Source organism: Humulus lupulus, chromosome X (assembly GCF_963169125.1).
Source record: "Humulus lupulus chromosome X, drHumLupu1.1, whole genome shotgun sequence".
NCBI classification, from domain to species: domain Eukaryota; kingdom Viridiplantae; phylum Streptophyta; class Magnoliopsida; order Rosales; family Cannabaceae; genus Humulus; species Humulus lupulus.
Window position 1 is genome coordinate 221,987,003 of NC_084802.1, and position 22,554 is coordinate 222,009,556.

At 38.3% G+C, this 22,554-nt stretch overlaps 2 long non-coding RNA genes across 2 annotated transcripts; both read right to left on the reverse strand.

Annotated features, from left to right (window-relative positions):
• Positions 1–1,889: 1,889 nt before the first annotated feature.
• On the reverse strand, positions 1,890–2,642 carry LOC133805238 (uncharacterized). Its single transcript, XR_009878896.1, has 2 exons — positions 2,530–2,642; positions 1,890–2,437 (listed from the first exon to the last, which is right to left on the reverse strand). It is a non-coding gene; the product is annotated as an uncharacterized LOC133805238 (long non-coding RNA).
• Positions 2,643–2,722: 80 nt separating this feature from the next.
• Positions 2,723–3,802, reverse strand: LOC133806960 (uncharacterized). Its single transcript, XR_009879092.1, has 3 exons — positions 3,634–3,802; positions 2,893–2,964; positions 2,723–2,785 (listed from the first exon to the last, which is right to left on the reverse strand). It is a non-coding gene; the product is annotated as an uncharacterized LOC133806960 (long non-coding RNA).
• Between the last annotated feature and the right edge of the window lie 18,752 nt (positions 3,803–22,554).

The following is a 22,554-nucleotide window of genomic DNA, read 5'->3' on the forward strand; positions in this document are numbered from 1 at the left end:
CAGCTGACAATGTACACCTCGCCCCAAGAGCTCTTCAACTCATGGTTGAACCATCAAACCCTTGCCTTTACCTGCACCACGTAGCACCCGTGAGCCGAGGCCCAGCAAGAAAACCATATAATAGAGCATAATCAATAATAGTAATCAGATAATTCACAGATCATTAATCAAACACTCAATAGACCACATCGTTCACGTAATCAGTGATATCAGTCAACAAACCAATAATCAATCATCCAGGTAATAAACATGCCATAATCATCATATTAACATCAATAAACATATCATTCAATAACTAGGGTCGACACCCTTAGTCCGCACCCTCTACTTAAGTCATTGTCTTCGACTCACTTAGGTCGAGCCCAATGTTCAACCCACTAACTCTGGCTCACTTAGGCCAAGCTCAGTGATTATTTAATTAACCTCAGCTACCAGTGGCCGAGCCGCGTCCTTGTGCGCCAATATTAATTACAGCATTCTTAGGTCGTTTATCTCATGTTCACATGGCATAATACCATCATACAACATTTATGTTCAAATATAGGGAGCCCTTAGTCCCATCACAGCCACATAGAAAGGGTACAGTTTTCTTACCTTTAAATTCTGAGCGGAGAACACGAAATGGTTCCAAGCACGATCCTTAGCTTTGAACCTTGGCAACAAACCTAGTCACAATTCATAAATGGTAATTTTAAGAATTTAATATCCATAGGACAATCCCGGGGCTAAACTCACGCTCTCGGGACCTCTAATTCCACCAAATGAAGTGGTGAAACCATCCCCCCGAGCCCCCAAGAAAAACCCCCTAAAGTACATAAAAACCAGGTTCTGGAGGCAGGGTAGCGCTACAGCGCTACCTATAGGGTGCTACAGCACTATACATAGAAGCCAAAGCCCCCCAGAAACACAGCCTAGCACTGTAGCGCTCCAAACCTAGCGCTAGCACCAGAAATGGCACTTTCTGGGTTTCTCCTTCGAACTTTCCCGAGCCAAAGCTTCAAGTACTCACTCCAATCATCATCCAAACTCAAAATTAACTATAGAGCTACACTCTACACATCATAGGCAACAAAACCTAACCAAGTTTTTCCCAAAAAACTCCAACCAATCCCCAATACCCAAATTCAAACTCTCAAACCCAAAGTACCAGAAATAACAGAGTAGAACCCAGAAATTCAAAGATAATCAGTCATAATTTTTACCTCAGTTGTGACTATCTTCTCACAAGCTTCCACCCCCAATTTCTAAGCTTAAATCCTAGCTAAACCCTTCCTAGTTCCAGAGCTTCAACTCATCTACAATCTTTTCAAAATCCAAGAATAAACACATGCTCCAAGCTCAACTACTCAGTGAATTCAAAGTTAAAACCTTACCTGAATTAATGGCCTAAGCTTCTCTGAATCCTCTAGTTGTTAAAAGTCCATCTGCCTAACCGGGAGTATTGATAACGCTTCTGAAAACGCTAACATAGCCCCTGTTATTAAAAGTCCTGTCTTTTCTATAACAGTATTCGGATGTTATGTTCGATGTTATCTTAAACTATTCAATAACACATTTTTAGTTGCTATAATATTCAAATAATAACATTTAGTTAGAGTATTTGGTTATAAATTTGACGTTTGATCTTATATTTTTTGCATAACACTTTTCCACTGTTACATTTGATTATTTTGATAACGTTTTTAGTTTGTTATATTATATAAATCATAACGATTTGTTATGCTTATAATATGTTTCTAAATCATAACATATTAAAAGTCTAGTAATAAAATTTTGTTACTTTAGTGTGGATAATATATTTTAAATTTTATTTTAATAAGTATTCTTATAAGGTTTTTTTTTAATTAAGAGATTTTCATTATTGTATTTTGATAAAAAAAAAATCAAAATTAATCATAAAATGTAATTCTCAATAGATTGATAAACCATAAGTATTACATTAAACAATAACTAATTCAAACCATGAATGTGTCTACTTCATGAGATCTTAGTTCTAACTTAAGTTTGAAAGCATAACATAATAAAGTTTTATAATCTTGAACATTTTTTACTTCAAAAATGAAAAACAGAAACATTACAAGATACACAAAAGTAAATCATGCATGAAACTTGCTCCATGGCATTACCATATAGAGGTAAACTAAGAGCCTCTCAGAGGTCGTCATACAAAACCCAAAAAGCTAAAGAAGGTTCATGTGAACTGCCAGCCTGATCATCTCAACTTCAGTTTGGAATTGAATCTCACCACCAATGGCTTTACCATCTTTAAGCCTTTTAACTGCTACTACTGTACCATCTCTGAGACAGCCTTTGTAGACATTTCCAAAACCACCTTTTTCAACCAAGTACTTGCTGCTGAAGTTGTTTGTTGCCATTTGAAGCTCTCTAAATTGAAATCTCCTCAGGTTTCCAAGGCAAACCTCCTCATGATGTTGCTCTGAAATTTTTTGAAGCCTACAACTGTTAATCTCTTCTTCTTCTGTTTCTTTTTTAATGATATTGCTTAAAAAATGAGTTAGGTTTACTAACCGTTGACGTCAAAGAAAATTTGCTGGTTGTGTCTGTACCTCCACCAAAGAAGGAAACCAAACCCAAGAATTAGTAGACAAATGCAGCCCAAGCTTGAAGCAAATTAGAGCAGTTGTAACATGTTATTTAATGATAATCTCTCAAATAATCTATCTTAATAACAACAACAAAAATTACAATATACAAAATGACTTACTTGAAGGTCTTGGCATGCAACCTTGGTACTGGACCACTTAGATTGTTGTATGACAGGTCCCTAGACCATTAAAAAAAATCCCATAAAACCTTTTTATAAACTATTCAACTTGTGATTGAGCCTTGATAACAAGTAGTATTAAAATGCTAAAAGTTGAAAAGAATTACAGGAAGGCAAGCTGTGTCATGTTAGCCAAAGATGCAGGAATTGCTCCACTCAAAGTGTTATTGTCCAGTCACCTGATACAATTGGTAGACACAAATCCATCAGAAAGAAATTTTATATAAGCCTTTGTAGTGGAAACTGCAACCTATCACAAAATCTTAAAATGCATCTATGAAAGATTTTGACTTTACAGGTTTCATAGCCAAGAAAATATACTACTGAACCAAATAATATTGTATAGGAGCTAGAATTAAATACACAAGGTACTATAAGAGAAAAGACAAACAGATAAAAATTCAGGAAAAGAATAGATAGACAATCACAGAATGGAAAATCTCTTTACCAAGAGTAATAACCAAAGAGTGAGACTTTTGTTTCTTTCCCTTATTAATATGTTATTCTAGAACTGAGTATCTAAACTTATAAAGTATGTGTCTACCAATTGTAGGATATTTAAAAGGACTATGTATTATATTTAAATACAAAAAGTATCAAAATATATAGTGCTATGCCCATAATCAAGAACAGACATAAGTTGCATCTAACAAGATATGAAATTTAATCTTTCTCAAATTAAGAAACTGATCTCACTCAATCCCCGAGCAGCTCCAGAACGCTCAACATTACTATTTTACGATTAATGATACCTAAAGAACTTTATTGATACATAAAGATTAATGAAAATGAAAAAAAGATTCCACGGCATAATTCTAAAGCACAACACACGACTTTCTTCTTTATACCTTGACAAAGGCTGATGAAAGTCGTCTTTTTGTTGGAGGTTCATCTTCTAGCTCGGTATTATGAGCCTATTAAAAAAGAAAAGGCCAAGAAGTAGTGATATTTCCACAAACAAACAGATAAATTCAGAGGTGAAAGGGAGAAAATTAGAGAGAAAAAACACTGGGTTACAACATACAATATACATGAGTTTTCAGCATCATTCTCCAAACTTTTAGAACCCCAAGTTTACAAGTTTGTAATTCAAAATCACACAAAATTGTGGCTATATTCTGTGTCATATTATACCAAATTAGAACCAAAATTTTAATCTATTCCACAATACAAAATCACAATTATTAGCAGTGAAAATAAATTCAGAGGTGAAAGGGAGAAAATTAGAGAGAAAAAACATACCACTTGCAAAATGCAAACAAAAGTAAGAGTCTCCCGTGAAAGATTGCTTGCACACAAAGTATCTTGCCTCTTCTCTTGGAGGCAGCCATCTAGAAAAGTTTTAACTATATTACAAATAGAATAAAAATACAGAGATAGAGCCATATATTAGCAATATAACAGCACCAAACACAAATCTCATTATTTATGATCAAAACCCATACAATCAATATTATAAATTTTCACATGAATAAAAGCCTGATAAATTTAGATTCTAGAATATGCATAAATCAAATCTGTAAAATCCAAATTTCATACACAAAGGCCAACAAATGGACTAAAGAAAAGGTAATCTAAATCCATATTCTCAAATCACAAACATTAAGTATTAAGTACCATATTCTCACACTTACAACATCTCTAGTTTTTCTCTTTGCATTCTCTCAATTAGAAATAATTCCAGCACAAAAAATTATATATGTATTGACTATATTCAAAATGTTTTCTTGATATAAGTTGAGTAGAGACAAAGAACACACATGGAGAAATAATTTGGATCATTTTAAGCAAACAATCCACACATGTAAAAAAAATTGTTGAAAAGGCAAGGAGCACCAAAGCCATAATACAACAAATAGACCTGTATTAAAAAAAATTCAAATTTATATTAGTTATAACATACTGTGTGTCTTGTAGATACCTAAAACTATATAAGAATACTTTCTATTGTAATATAGAATATCAGTTTAGCTTCTTGACCATTCTAGTGATAGAGAAAAGTAGGTACAAATTCATTAAAAAGTGAAAAACACCTAAAACAAAACAAAACTATTTTCTATTAACAACACATTAGTTCATAGGAATATAGTATCACGAGTTATCTAATTAGCTGTCATAAAATCATATTTAATTTCATTTATCTTATCTATATATAATATTCACATTTTGACAAACAGAGAATATAACCCACTTTCTTAACATTTCTTTATGTACATAGACAAAAAAAAAAGGATGGCAAGCACCTATTATTTATCTTTGTATAATATGTACTATATATATATACAAAAAATTTGTTATTCATCAATAATATGTAAATGGAAGTTTGACTTACCTGATTGTGAAATAGGGGATCGAAGAACCAGATCAGCAACAAGGGGAGAAACCAAGACTTATACCCACTGATAATACCCCAACACCAAAACAAAAATCAATACAAGTTTTACTTAACAAACTAAAACACTAAATATCAAAATCAAAGTTAAGAAAAAAATCAAATGCCTTACCTCTTGAACTACTCCGAGAGAGGCTTTAGTGAGGTGAGAATTTGAGAGAGGCGAGGGAAAGAGGAGAGCGTGAGAAAGAGAGACCATGTGAGTGTTAGAATTAGCTAGCATACAATCTCTCTAGTTTTAATTTTCTTTGTGTTATCTCAATTAGAAACAAATATATATAATCAATATTCAAAACACTTTCTTGATATTAATTTGAAATCTGAAAAAAAAAAAAAAAAAAAAAACTACAGAAGAAACTAACAACTTCGTGAGTAATTTTAAAACAGGAACTTGCTACACTACATATGGAATAGAATAGATTTAAAGTCGCCATGTTATATGCTTGTAAACAAACTCCCTCCTGTATTGATCTCTTAAAAGCCTAAAGACAAAACCTCTTATGTTTGTTTCATAGGACCAAACTATGATTATTCGAAGGGAATATATACTCTAATGATGACATTCAATTGCTTAGCACATAACATTCACATAGGAAGGCCACATAACTTAGAAGTTACCAATTTAAAATTGAGGTCACAATTATTGATCAAACAATAAAATAGAAACCATGTGAAACAAGTAGTATGAATTCTCATGTTAAATAAACCACTGCTAATGAAGATAATATATATGACAAAATGACTCAAAAACAATAATAAAGTTAGAAAGTACTTTACCAAAACCTAAAATGAATGCCCAGTTAGATTCAAGGAAATTGTTAAAGTAATTGGACCTATGTAATTGTAGCATGATTAATTTAACAAATTTAAAAAAAATAGACCAATAGTAGCAGCAAAATAGACCAACAGTAGCAGTAAAAAAACAACACAAACCAGTAACAAAATACACCAAAGCCAATAGCAAAATACATATTCTATGCCATTAAACCAGTAGCAAAATGCTAGCTAATTCAAACACTCACAGGGCCTCTCTTTCTCACGCTCTCATCTTTCCCTCGCCTCTCTCAAATTCTCACCTCACTGAAGCCTCTCTCGGAGTAGCTCAAGAGGTAAGGCATTTTGATTTTTTTTTAACTTTGATTTTGATATTTAGTGTTTTAAAGTCTCCATGTTATATTCTTGTAAACAAACTCCCTCCTGTATTGATCTCTTAAAAGCCTAAAGACAAAACCTCTTATGTTTGTTTCAAAGGACCAAACTATGATTATTCAAAGGGAATATATACTCTAATGATGACATTCAATTGCTTAGCACATAACATTCACATAGGAAGGCCACATAACTTAGAAGTTACCAATTTAAAATTGAGGTCACAATTATTGATCAAACAATAAAATAGAAACCATGTGAAACAAGTAGTATGAATTCTCATGTTAAATAAACCACTGCTAACCTGCAGAAATGAAGATAATATATATGACAAAATGACTCAAAACAATAATAAAGTTAGAAAGTATTTTACCAAAACCTAAAAAGAATGCCCGGTTAGATTCAAGGAAATTATTAAAGTAATTGGACCTATGTAATTGTGGCATAATTAATTTAACAAATTTAAAAACATAGACCAATAGTAGCAGCAAAATAGACCAACAGTAGCAGTAAAAAAACAACACAAACCAGTAACAAAATACACCAAAGCCAATAGCAAAATACTAAGCTGAAATATCTACACTAGCAGCAATTTATTGTTTCAACAATTTACTAGTTGCTTCATTAACATAGATATGAATATAGTAGACAATTTTATAGAGAGAGCTATGCAAAGAAAATGCCAAGTTTGAAGAATTTCTACCAAAGTGAGCACGAGCAGCTTCTATTTCATTTATCTAACCATCTATTTCGCTTGAATTAATTCACAAATGGGTGAGAAATATAGTTTTTTCCTGCTATGATAACCATTAACAGCCATAAAATCTGAGTTATTGAAAATAAGAACCTTGGCAACAAGAAAATGAAGAAATACTCAAAGAAACAAAGAAGCGAAATATATAATTTGACCTGACCTGGTACAAAACCACCATCAAGAATCATGAAAGCATCTTCCCTTACTAATTTCCCATATCAGATTATCAAATCAATTTCAAAAAACAAATCAAAATATATATTCCTAATTAACAAGCAACAAAACCAGAAAAAAAAAAAAAAAAGCTTCGAACAACTAAGAAAATCAAGAACACCGGATTTACAAATGAAAGAAAACCTATTGTAAAACTTTCAACTCTGTATAAATCCAAAACAAACAATCAGAAATACATATAGCTTATTTGGCCATTTTATTAAAAAGAAAGAAAAAAAATGGGAAAAAGACCAACATAGAGAAGGGAAGAGAGAAATACAAAAACAAAATAGATATGGAAAAATGGACTTTCAGTAACAAAACAGAAGGGAGTGTACCGAGATCCATTTGCCAACATCCCAAGCTCCCTCACCGAGAGCCCATCACCGTCGCCACCTGCAGAGGACAGAGACAAACATGAGAGGGTGAGCAAGTGAAAGACGAGAAAAATGAAGGTACTGAGATACCTTTGTCGCCACACGATCCACCATCGTCCCAAGCCTCTCAGGAGAGAATATTACTTGAGATAGTCGGCGTGAGGCAGAGACAGAACTTTGAAAGCTTGTGATAGTCGGCGTGAAGTCGTGAGGCAGACATAGAACTCTGGAAGCTTGAGATAATCAGCGTGACTTCGTGAGGCAGAGAGAGATGAATTGAGACGAGAGTGAGAGATGGAGGCTGAGAGAAATTGTTTGGGTAACCTAGATTTAGGGATTAAAATTTGGCTAAGAGAGATTAGACCCAAACAAAAATTCATTTGGCGCCTAGAGGTGTATTTCATATGGCGCCAAAATAGTTCTGTGTTTTTATTTTAATCACCCATTAATAACGCTTCTAAATATGTGTTATTTTTTTAAGTAATATATACTAAAAATTGTTGTAGTCCCTCAGCTTGACCCAGCCTAGTTCCCAGCCTCAAGTCTGAATTTTCAGCCCTTTTCCTTCCTTAGCTTCAAAGAGAGAGAGAGAGAGAAGGAGATGGGATACGTGAGAAATGAAAGAGAGAGCTGAGAGTTTTCTTAAGTTAATCCACCACTTTCTATTATTTTCTAAAATTATGAATATCCCACCTATAAAAAGGAACAAATTGGCCCTCCAACCTTATAAACCATTCAAGGGTGCTTAAAGGGTATTTCAGTCTTTTTGCTCCCATTTCCCGCTAATCCCTCAAGTGTTCCTATTAACTACCAATTAATCTCATCATCCAATTAATTACCAATTACTTAATAAATACCCAAAGTACTCTCCAAATTCCCAAAATACCCCCAGGCTCCCCCGAGCCGAGTATAAGTCCCTGCTGTGACTATTTCGCCAATCCGCTCACTAGGACTGTCTCGAGCCACATGTTGCAAATATATCCACATAATAATGTGGTCTCAACAATTATCACATATAATTACATTTATGCCCTCCACGAGTCAAAATTACAAATATGCCTTTATAAACAAAACAAGGCCCACACGCATATTTAATCATCTCCATATAATCATACAGTCATGCATGCCACACAATCATGCATTAAATCATTTATTCACATAAATACCAATTATGCCCTCCCAGCACACTAATCAAGGCCCTTAAGTCTTATTAGCAATTTTGGGTTGTTACAACTATCCCCTCCTTATAACAATTCCGTCCTCGAAATTTATTCGAACACACATTAGGTAACAAATTTCATATCTCTGACCATAACTCCAAAGTCCAATTCCTTCCCTTTAATCCAGCAATAACACTCTTACTAGAGTGACAATCTTGTTCCATAAGATCTTATCTTATAATTGTAATCTCATTAACCTTTCCTTGCCCAATAGCTCTGCTGAAACCCCAGCGTCTGCTTATCTTATTAGCGATAGTTTTCCATCTTGTTATTGACACCAATAATACCCATAAGCTACCACCCACACTAGGGTAAGGCAAACTTGTAGGCCCCTGGCCTAACCCTTGGTACGATCTCAAAACTCTTGTTAAATCGAAAATCAAACTCCCTTTTTCTTCCCCATAATATCATACTCTTTCTTGTCTGCAATGCTTGGAGAATTACAAGTCTCCCGTTCTGGAATTTCGTATTCCAATACTCGAATCTTGCAAACTCTTATGTCCTTCCAGATAGGCAGATACCCCTGCCCTAATGATTCTCATAACTTTGTTGGTTTTCCCCCGAACCAATACTGAGCCATAATACTCATTGTCTTTTGTTTCCTTACTTAAAACCAGTGCTTCATGCTTCCTATCTTACCATATCTTATGCTGGGTCACCTCAGCTGTAATGCCCTACTACCTTAGAGTCGTTACTAAGTAAGTTTAAAATGTACAATTAACTCGCTAAACGAGGTTTTTAGAACAAAAGTGTGGTTAAACAAAAAGACAAGGCTGTAATCTTTGAAAGTACTCTATTTCATTTAAAATTCCAAGTGTCTAACATTTGGGATCCCAAAAGAAAGTTTATAAAATATTTACAACTCAAAATAGGTTACAGATAACTAACTATCAAAATCACAGTTTAATACAGCCATTTCTCAAAACGCCCCCAACCAAAGCAGTCGGGCAGGCCAAACATGTACGCGCCGCTTCACGCTCTCCGTAGTCATGGCTAGTTGACTTTCTCTTTGCTCTTACCTGCAACACAGAGCACCCGTGAGCCGAAGCCCAGTAAGAAAACTCATATAGCACATAACATATGCATATTATATAAACAACACATCAGATAATCCACAGGTTAACAGATAGTCCATCAGACTAAGAAAATACGGACATGCCGTCCCAGAAGCGTTACCAAAGCCTGGGGTCTCGGTTCTCACCGTAAGGATATCCCATGTATCCATTGGGGTCTCACCCTAACAATAAGCACTCCATGTGCTAAGTAATATTCCCGGCCCCACTGCCGTTCTCGGCCTTCGCCGTTCCCAGCCCTTCGCCGTTCTCGGCTCCTTGTCGTTCCCGGCTCCTTTGCCGTTTGTTCTACTATAACCACACATAGCATAACTCAAACAACATTCAAGCATATAATAATTCAATCAAGGCCACACCCTAACATGTAATACAACCTAGGGTCGTGCCCTACAACAACACTATGGGCCCATGCCCTGTTCTACGGGTACTACAGTTTTCTTACCTGTATCTTGAGCTTCACAATGCACCGAAGTCACGAGCACGGTCCTCTATCCCAAGCCTCTCCGAAAACCTAGTCACAACACATATAAAACTTTCTTCAATACTAACCAATCCAAAACCACTTCCCGGGACCAATCCCGTACTCTAGAGACCTCCAATTTCCCAAAACAATGTAACGGAGACATCCGCCGAGCCCCCGGGGCAACAACCCAAAAATGCAAAATTCCTCTGTCCTGAAAATAGCCTAGCGCCGCAGCACTACCCTTTGAGGTCCGTGGTGCCCAGAAAGTTTCCCAACCCCGATACATCCTCGCGCCGCAGCGCCAAAGAACAGAGCCGCGACGCCCCTTCGCGAACCCAGAATTCTGGGTTTTCCCCTGCATTTTCCCCGAGCCAAAACACCTCCAATCCAACCCAAACACATACCTAAACCCCAAAACCAATTTAAAACCCCAAATGAACCATTTAACAACCTATAAACACCAACAACAAGGTCAAACACACTATCACACCCATAATCCACACTTTGATTTCAGATTTCAAAAACTTAAACCATAGCTTTTAAAACTTAAACCAGAGCTTGAAAAATGTCAACCAAGCTTCTAAATTCTTAAACCACATCAGATACAAAAATTCAAAGATGTTAAAAACTCTTACCTCAATCAAGAATTAAGCTTGAACTCTCTCCAATCCCAGCTTTGAACCAATTCCTCTTTATTACCCAAACTTAATTCCTTCCAAAACCAGCCACAACTATCTTTAAATTTCCACACTTACTTTCTAGAAATCAAGCTTAAACTTAAACAAAAACAGAGACAAATCCTTACCTCAGATCAATCTTGGTTTATGATCAAGTTTAATTGCCTCCAACCACTTAATTCTCCTCTTAAGTCTTTCAAATCTCAGCTCCCATCTTCCTTTCCTTTCCTTTCCTTCTAGGTTTTTCTTCCTAATTTCAGCATAAACCAATATATGACTAAGTGTTGAACGTGAATGACCCCTTTTCCCTCAGCTAAAGTTTATCTAAACCTCTGCCAAAAGACCACTTTACCCCTCCATGTATTTCCCTTCTTAACTAAACCTCAAGGGCATTTTGCCATTTCACCTTTCCTACAAATTTACCACTTTCTCATCTAAAATCGGTTACTCTTAATGGTCACCAATGGTTACTCAAGTTACTCAATTACCACTAACCATTAACCATTAATTCTCAAACTCACTCTTGCAAAATTCCCAAAATACCCCTAGGCTCCTCCCGAGCCGGGTATTTAATCCCGTTGTGACTTTTAAACTAATTAACTCCCTAGGACCGTCTCGGCACGTGCATCACAATAATATCACCACTCACACGTGGTACTAATCATATAATACAATTATCACATTTTATGCCCTCAGCGGGCTAAAGTTACAATTTTACCCCTAACATACAAACGGGCCCCACATGCATATTTATTCCACCTAAACATGCATTCTAATCACATATTCATTTAAACTCATATATTGACATGTTAATTCACTTATTGCCCTCCAGGCATGCTAATCAAGGTCCTGAACCTTATTAGCAAATTGGGGTGTTACATCAGCCGCAAGCCAGCATTCATCACTGTGACTGTTCACCAAAGGACTATACTTTTCTTAATATCCCAGACACTTGCACATTCAATGCGTAGTTCATTAAAATAACCATCAATCCTTCAAATTGCCATTCTATTTGTAGACAACCAATAATTCTAGGTTCCAACCTTATTCCCTTTGTTCTCTATATCCTTTCAATATATAAGAATATCAGATCTTACTATCCATTTAAACTTCTTGATTACAATATGCTTAAGGAGGTAATACAATGTTCCTTTAGGATCTCCATCTCAACATCGGGTTCCCTCGGATCACTCATCCGATCTTCATTTCTTAATTCATATTACAGTGGCAGGATTCTTAACCATTCGCACAAGGTCTTGTTCCTGAATTTCATTGCCCATCGAGACATAAATCTATCCACAACCCATTTCAGGCGCCATATCAATCCCATTTGTTACCTTATCTGACCATGTTGTAATCCATGGTGTCCTATACAACCGACACAGACCATCCCAAGTAAGAGATCGGCTTCCAAAGTAATTTTCCTCTTGTACAGTCAAGGATTTCTAGTACGAATTTTTTTAGTATGTTTCACTGGATCCTGGTCTCAGGGTTATTCCTCTACAAATAACCAAGTGTTCAAATCCCTTAAGCTTATGCATTCACCGTCAACTTAATATTCCCTGTATACCGACCATGTTCCCATTCTTTCAACTACCACGAGGCTCAAACCATTATCCCTTCAGTCTATATCTGGGCGCATCTCAAACTTGATGCACCGCTTACAGTTTTATGTTCTCAAAACAAAGTCAAGGTCCTTCACACTATCCTTCTGTAACCATCCATTATACACAGACTTCTATACCACGAGGTGTTAACCAATCCTTATTCCATCTTCCGAAAATCTGATACAAAGTTGTCCGTTCAGTCTACCCTTAGGTTCTTTTGTCGTTCTAATCTCTGATGCGGCCGTCCTCCAAAGATATTTATGTAGTAGATGACATGTTCACCAGTCTCGCTGTGTTTTCTATCCTCCAGACGTTCTTCAGTAATTTCTTTATGACTTCAGATTGAATCTCTTCATACCTAATCCCTTCTCTTCCTGTAGCGTGACCTTGAATACCCTTGAAGAAACGAAACGGATACCTTCTGGAACCTTACCTGTGATCCTGTTGCTTCAGTCTTAGTATCATCAGTGTAATAGTCGTTCACATTCCGCTTCTATCTAGGGAGTAGCCCAACACATCCTTGACGACCCTGGATATGACTTGTTCATATCATTCCTGTACTCTCTGCTTATCGAACTTACCTGTGTTGTTGAAGCTTAAATCAGTTTATAACCTTTACTAATAACCCATCACACCCCACTGGGTACAAGTAATAATTCGTGAAATTTTTCTTTCCTTGATCCTCAGCTGGTAATAACCAGATCGAAGATCAATTCCTGAAGACATTGTCCTGTCTTGTAACCGGGCATTTAAACTCTTCATCCTTAACAGACAATGTCAACAAATCCCACGATACTATGCTCTGTCTAATCCATCCCTAAGCCAGATAGTTCTTCAACTGAACCAGTAATTCTTTCCGCCAAACTAATACCATTCTTCATACTGTCCCTGACACCAAATCTGTCCATAGCTAAATCCTGAAGTGTACCCAACAACTCTTTTACACGCTCATTTGAATCCCTACTAACCACTTCAGTTCCCATTCGGTTCAACTTATATACTTCAAGTGATGTCCCTCACAATCCATGGTTGTCTCTTAACAAATTAGTTCTCACGGCGCTTACAAGACGAGCTCAATTACTTTCACTATAATCCCCCTTTAATACACGTGTTTCAATTCTTCTTTAGAAATTTCTAATTCATTCTCAACAAACACTAATATCTCAAACCCCTCGTACAATAGCCTTAAGACATAAACTTCATATCTGAATCTCTCCTAGGAGATACACAACACCGAACTCTTTCAAACCAAGAACGAAGATTATAGGTCAACTGATCACCTCCGAGGAACTATCCTTGGGCCTCGAATATAACAAGGCATTCCAGCCTTCCATTCTCTAATCCTGGGAAATCCGCCCTAACATATCAAACCATTCCATGTAGAAATCGTGTCCTTACCTGGCGTCTTTCCAAATGGCGGCTCCTGCTTCCGGTGTATAACAAATGGCTTCACTAGATCTCACCGCTGTCCTAACGGCTATCCGGTAAACTAGACCCCTTCCTATCAAACCAGTAACCATAGAACTATCAGGGGTCCTTCTATTCCGATTTTCGAGCATCTGCCCTTACTAAATCCCACAAATGGGAATACCATCATCTGCATTTCTTTCCCTATGGCATTCACGCACTGTACCTCATTCCTTATATCTTAAATAACATGGCCCTCCCTGCTGCCTGAGCACAAATAAATATCTCGTGCACTGGAGTGGCCCTGATACTCTGGGCCATCCCAGAGTTTAATCCTTAAATGAGTCATCATTTCTGGCTACATCCGCTTGTATAAACTTCCAAAGCGGATTGACTAACTCACCAAACTTGTTGACATACTCTGTCGTTGTCGTACCATTCTCAACCAAGTTTATAAACTTATTAGTCTCTGTAGCTCAGACTACGTCTTTATAACCTCTTTATCGAATCACTGCCTGAATTCTTCTCAACCCTTTATGACAACATCTTGGATCAGAGTACTACTTTCGGGCATTCTTCTGCCACAACCACTTAGCACAAACAATCTGTCACGACCTATTACCTTCATGTAATTAAGGATGCCCTGACCCGTCCTTAGGAAAATCCAGACCTTCCTCAAAACCAGAGGATAATGCCTCATGGGCCTTCCATATAGTACTTTTATCTATCTATATCTTCAAATCAAACCAACGCTGGTAACCCTACTGTCAAGATATGCAAAACTTCCCCAGAAAAGCCCGTTGTTCACCCATATAATCCCCTCTATCAGACCTCACAGCTTTACTCACATACCATGAACATCTGTTGTGACTTTCGGGGGAGGATGGAGGATTCCAACCCCAGCTATCATTTGCAACCTTCACTATAACAATATCGAGTTCACTTAACCAATATGAGCACAACAACCTGAATTCATCTGTCATCACCGACTAAACCCCTCAGCCCTGATGTTCATACCCAGAACCATCCCACGGCCAGGTCCAAACAACCACAATAATCATGCACACATAAAGCATAATAAACACCAATCTACAATACTATGCATTTAGTTATCAAATTTCATTGCTACAGGTACATTTACACTTACCATGCTTTCCATATACTGATAAACAGGTATAACATATAAGTTCAATTTAAACAATTCACCATATACAACTAGTATACAAATTGTTATCCAAATATTCATCCACATGCAATAGCAATGCTAATCAACACGCCTCAATATCATCACACAGCAGTCAAGGGCCAGGCCCTACCAGTATCTCATGCTCCCTATTAATCACACAAATTAATGCATTCATATTCCATTCAAGCACTTAAGCATATAATCTCATGTATTCAATTACGAAACCCTGAGTTGAGCTTATCTTTCGCGGCAAGTGTACATGTCTAGCCAGTCTTCAGGAACCATTAAACCTAGACCGCTCTAATACCAAGTTGTAACGCCCTGGATAGCTAAGACCGTTACACTGTGTGTTTAAAATAGTGCAGGACTTGCTAATCAAGTCTTTCAAATGAAAACATGATCCTATAGTCAAAAACAGGTTAAGTTTAAAAGATTTTGGTCATAAACAAATAATTTTCATTAAAATAATTGCTTAGTACATGGGATCCCAAAATAGGGTTTAAAGGACATATTTACAAAAAATTCCAAAAGTTATAAATAAGCAAGGCCATTCTAATGGCAAAATATACATTTTAGGTTTCCGTCCCTGTACAAACCCTCGACCGTGATGGCCGAGCAGCTGACAATGTACACCTCGCCCCCAGAGCTCTCTAACTCATGGTTGAACCATCAAACCCTTGCTTTTACATGCACCACGTAGCACCCATGAGCCGAGGCCTAGCAAGAAAACCATATAATAGAGCATAATCAATAATAGTAATCAGATAATTCAAAGATCATTTATCAAACACTCAATAGACCACATCGTTCACATAATCAGTGATATCAGTTAACAAACCAATAATCAATCATCCAGGTAATAAACATGCCATAATCATCAGATTAACATCAATAAACATATCATTCAATAATGAGGGTCGACGCCCTTAGGCTGCTGTAACGACCCAAATTCGCTAATAAGGCTTAAGGGCCTTGATTAGTGTGCCAGGAGGGCAGGTTGGGATTTATGTGTGATCTTATGAGTTTAATGCATGGTTGTGATTTAAAGCATGTTATATAACTAATTGAACATTGAGATGCATGACTACGTGGTTAGTACGCATGTTAGGTGAAATAATTATGCATGTGGACCCCGTTTGCAGGATAGGGGTAAATTGGTAATTTTAGCCCGCTGAGGGCATATATGTGATAATTGTAATCCGTGATTTATACCACGCGAGTGTGGTGTTATTGTTGTGATGCACGTGCCGAGACGGTCCTAGAGAGCAAATTAACTTAAGAGTCACAACGGGATTTCTATACCCGGCTCGGGAGGAGCCTAGGGGTACTTTGGGAATTTTATGGTTAAGTTGAGATTTAGCGGGTAATGGTTATTGGAGATTTAGTAACCTGGGTAACCATTAGTTACTGCTGTGGGTAACAAGTTTTTAGGTAAAAAGTGATAGAATTGAAATGAAGTGTAAAGACTTAAATGCCCTTTGAGGTTTAGCTAAGGAGGATTAGTAGGAAAGGGTAAAATGGTCATTTGGCAAGGGTAATAGGCAATTCTCAGCTGGGTTTTAGTGGGTCACGGTTTGGGCATTTGGGTTATATGATGGCTTTGCTAAAAATAAAGAGAAGGAGAGTTAGGGCAATGAGAAGAAGAAGAAGAAGAGGAAAATGGGCTGAAGTGGGAGCTTAGGATGTGAATCAAGAGAGCTTGTAGGGTGGATTCTCCACTTGAGGTATGGATTTTATGAGCATCTAAGTTTTGATTTCTGTTTTGATTTGTAAAATCTAGAGCTTGAGTTAGTGTGTTTGAGTTTTTGGTTTGAGTTGCTGAAAATAGGAATCAAGGGGTGGATTCTTGAGTGTGTTGATGTTTTGGTCTTGTATCTAGTGCCTATAGGTTGTTAAGTTGTTCATATGAAGCTTGGAATTGGTTTTGGGGTTTGGGTATTGGTTTGGTATGAGTTGGGAAGGTTTTAGCTCGGAGAAAACGCAGGAGAAAACCCAGAATTCTGGGTCTGCGAAGGCGTGCCGCGACACAGGTTTTTCGTGCCGCGGCGAGGGAGCCCCTGACTGATGGGTGCCGCGGCACAAGAAAGTTGTGCCGCGGCACAAGGCTAATTTCAGGATGGCATTTTTAGGCCTTTGCTCCGGGGGTTCGGGGGATGTCTCCGGGGTGTTGTTTTAAGGTTTTAGAGGTCCCGGGAGTGCGGGATTGGTCCCGGGAAGCGGTCTTTGAATTGATTAGTATTAAAGGGTGTTCTATGTGTGTTGTGACTAGGCTATTGGGAGGCTCGTGCTAGAGGACCGTGCTCGTGACTTTGGTGCATTGTGAAGCTCGGGTTGCAGGTAAGAAAACTATAACACCCGTAGGATAGGGCATGGGCCCATAGTATGATTGCGGGGTGCGGCCCTATATTGCATCACATGTTAGGGTGTAGACTTAAATGAATTAATATTTGATTGCATGTTGTTGTGTTATATTATATGTGTGATTATAATGGAATGAACGGCAAGGGCCGAGAGCGGCGTAGGCCGGGTACGGCGGCAAGGCCGGAAGTAACACCTAGCACATGGGATGCTATAGTCAGGGCGAGGCCCGGTGGATACATGTGTTATGCTATATTCAGGGTGGGACCCAAGGGATACATGAGTTATCCTCGCGGTGAGAACCGATACCCCAGGCTTCGGTAAGGCTCTGGGGCGGCTTGGCCGCGTTTGCTTAGTCTAATGGTTGACTTGTTTATCTGTGGATTATCTGTTATGATAAACTGTATAAACTGCATATGTTATGTTCTGCATGAGTTTTCTTGCTGGGCTTCGGCTCACGGGTGCTCTGTGTTGCAGGTAGGGGCAATGACTGAGTCAACCAACCATGAGTACGGAGAGCGTGAAGCGACGCGTACATGTTTGGCCTGCCCGACTGCTTTGGTTGGGGGTTTATTCGAAAATGGCTGTAATAATCTATGATCTTATGATTTATCAACTGTAAACTTATTTCAGTATGTAAATAGTTTTCAAACCTTATTTTGGGATCCCAAGTGTTTAATACTAGAAGCTTTTTAATGAAACGTCGCATTTTCAAATATTACAGCCCTAACTTTTAATTAGTCACACTTTTGTTTCAAAACCTCGGTTAGCGAGTGCATTGCATACTGTTTTGTCTTAAAACTCACTTAGTAACGGCTCTAAGGAAGTAGGGCGTTACAGCTGCACCCTCTTCTTAAGTCACTATCTTCGGCTCACTTAGGCCGAGCCTAGTGTTCAACCCACTGACTCTGGCTCGCTTAGGCCAAGCTCAGTGATTATTTAATTAACCTCAGCTACCAGTGGCCGAGCCACGTCTTTGTACGCCAATATTAATTCCAGCATTCTTAGGCTGTTTATCTCATGTTCACATGGCATAATACCATCATACAACATTTATGTTCAAATATAGGGAGCCCTTAGTCCCATCACAGCCACACAGAAAGGGTGCAATTTTCTTACCTTTAAATTCCGAGTCGAGAACGTGAAATGGTTTCGAGCACGATCCTTAGCTTTGAGCCTTGGAGACAAACCTAGTCACAATTCATAAATGGTACTTTGAAGAGTTTAAAATCCATAGGACAATCCTGGGACTAAACTCACGCTCTCGGGATTTCTAATTCCACCAAACGAAGTGGTGAAACCGTCCCCCCAAGCCCCCAAGAAAAACCCCCTAAAGTACCTAAAAACCAGGTTCTGGAGGCAGGGTAGCGCTACCTATAGGGCGCTACAGCGCTATACACAGAAGCCAAAGCCCCCCAGAAACACAGCCTAGCGCTATAGAGCTCCAAACCTAGCGCTACAGCGCTAGCACTGGAAATGGCACTTTCTGGGTTTCTCCTTCGAACTTTCCCGAGCCAAAGCTTCAAGTACTCACCCCAATCATCATTCAAACTCAAAATTAACTATAGAACTACACTCTACACATCATAGGCAACAAAACCTAACCAAGTTTTTCCCAAAAAAACTCCAACCAATCCCCAATACCCAAATTCAAACTCTCAAACCCAAAGTACCAAAAATAATAGAGTAGAACCCAGAAATTCAAAGATAATCAGTCATAATTTTTACCTCAGTTGTGACTATCTTCTCACAAGCTTCCACCTCCAATTTCTGAGCTTAAGTCCTAGCTAAACCCTTCCTAGTTCCAGAGCTTCAACTCATCTACAATCCTTTCAAAATCCAAGAATAAACACATGCTCCAAGCTCAACTACTCAGTGAATTCAAAGTTAAAACCTTACCTGAATTGATGGCCTAAGCTTCTCTGAATCCTCTAGCTGTTCTAAATTTGCCTTCCCTCAGCTTGACCCAACCTAGTTCCCAGCCTCAAGTCTGAATTTTCAGCCCTTTTCCTTCCTTAGCTTCAAAGTTCCAAGAGAGAGAGAGAGGGGAGAGGGGATACGTGGGAAATGAAAGAGAGAACTTAGAGTTTTCTTAAGTTAATCCACCACTTTCTATTATTTTCTAAAATTATGAATATCCCACCTATAAAAAGGACCAAACTGCCCTTCCAACCTTATAAACCATTCAAGGGTGCTTAAAGGGTATTTCAGTCTTTTTGCTCCCATTTCCCGCTAATCCCTCAAGTGTTCCTATTAACTACCAATTAATCTCGTCATCCAATTAATTACCAATTACTTAATCATTACTCAATAAATTCCCAAAGTATTCTCCAAATTCTCAAAATACCCCCCAGGCTCCCCTGAGCCGGATATAAGTCCCCGCTGTGACTATTTCACCAATCCGCTCACTAGGACCGTCTTGATCCACATGCTACAAATATATCCACATAATAATGTAGTCTCAACAATTATCACATATAACTACATTTCTGCCGTCCATGTGCCAAAATTACAAATATGCCCTTATAAACAAAACAGGGCTCACACACATATTTAATCATCTCCATATAATCATACAGTCATGCATGCCACACAATCATGCATTAAATCATGTATTCACATAAATACTAATTATGCCCTCCTGGCACACTAATCAAGGCCCTTAAGCCTTATTAGCAATTTTGGGTCATTACACTTAGTGTTCTTATTAATATAATGAGAACCTGCGATCGGTAAACAAGGGTTTACCAAGTTTCACAAGCTCAACAATGGATACAAAGTATTGCGTAAAAACAATGATTTTCTTCTCTCGGTCTCTAAAGATCCCTCTCATGAGCCCTTTGAGTCTTATTTATAGGCTCAAGGGTCTACCTATGGGTCGATGGGCCTTAATTATATTTAATACAAACATACGTGAATAATAATGGAAATTACAATTTTTTACATAAATACAAGATCAAATATCTTTAGAAAATATCTGATATACTACGACCAGCTCTGGTTGCCTATGAAACATGCCCTCTGCAATAACCAGTAAACCAGGTGTCCCTCTGCATCAATTGCTCATAATCAGGCTGGGCAACCTGACTAGATGAAGCTGCACAGGCCTGTGAAGTGCCCTCCTCAACCCTTGGGACATCCTCATAAAAAATGGAGGCTTCCTTTGCAACTTTTGCCAGCTTCTCTGCCTCCTTCTCAGGTACCAATACTTCCTCCGCTGCAGTCCCAGCCTCCCCCACAGTTGATTCCAACTCAGGGAATAACCTGGAATCAACTTCTGGGAGGCTATTGTAGTAGACTACCTCACCAGGACGTGGCTTCAGCATGGAAAATACCATTAACTGAATGGTTGAATAACATGTGTCCGGAAAACTTTAATAAAATAAATCTTTAATCAATTAATTTGTGACATTTAACAAGATAAAATGGAACTTACTCGACGGTTGGCGAATATATGAACCAACTAAGCTGTCGAAATAGTGATATCAGTCTTTGTAGCCCAGCTAAGCATCCTCGGTATCTGGTTCCCACTATTCTCACCGAACTTACTCCTGAGAGATGGCATGGCCTCAAAAGCCCAGTAAAGAAGCGCGGGTGCATAGCCATAGAAACTATACTTCGCCTCCTTCTGTTTTTTGCTTGACCCCTCTTTCTTCTTCTCATCGTAGAGTTTCAATTGCTTCTTCATGTCCTTCTGAACTCCTTTGCTAACCTTCTTAAATGACAACTTCCCCCATGGATACTTGAAAAAGTAATCAAGATCCTCAACCATCCTCAGGGAATCTCCCCATATCGTCGTTGTCTTCTCTGGGGCATTCAGTACCCCCTCTATCAAATAGCACAAACCCAGCTTAAATGCATCTTCTGGGTTTGTGGAGGCCTTCAATGCATCTTCCAACTGACCAAAACTAACCTTCGAATCACCATTAAAATATTCCTGGATGATCCGATCACTTGAAAGATGCTCTTTCAATTCATCTGGACGGTGATTTCCCCAAATTTAGCCCGGTAACTAGGGCAAACTCTGCAATACCAAATCTACACAGAGTGTTGCCCAGGTAGATTTGACCCTCTTCAGGCTTCTTGCTTTCTACCTTACGCAACATTAGTTGATGCAGCAGAACCCCAGAAAAACTAAACGGCTTCGCCTTAAAGAACTATCCCAACGGGCATGCCTATGCCCTTTCAATAAGACCATGCCTCTAAAATTTCTCTATAAGGGTATCCAAGTAAGCACAGCCCCTATAAGTGACACGGCCAGGAAAGTGCTTCTCCAACGGCACAATAAGTTCAGGCATCTGAAAAAAAAAACAAAAAAAAATGTTAAAAAAATGTAAAACAATCTGGTCACTATCGAGGCAGTTACTATCGAGGCCTATCGAGCCCCATCGAGGCAGCTACTATCGAGGCCTATCGAGGTAGGTGCTAAAATCCCAAAGCATGATACAATCGGGTTACTATCGAGTCCTATCGAGGCCTATCGAGGTGGGTTCTAAAAATCCCAAAGAATCATATCATTTGGTTACTATCGAGTCTTATCGAGTACTATCGAGGTAGGTCCTAAAAATCCCAAAGCAAGACATCATCTGGTTACTATCAAGTCCTATCGAGGCCTATCGAGTCCTATCGAGGTGGGTTCTAAAAATCCCAAAGAATCATATCATCTGGTTACTATCGAGTCTTATAGAGGCCTATCGATTCTTATCGAGGTAAGTCCTAAAAATCCCAAAGCAAGATATCATATGGTTACTATCGAGTCCTATCGAGGCCTATCGATTCCTATCGAGGTAGGTCCTAAAAATCCCAAAGGCCAATGGCATCGAGTCCTATCGAGGCCTATCGAGGTCTATGCTAAAATTTCTATAAGCCTAAAATTTCATCGAGTCCTATCGA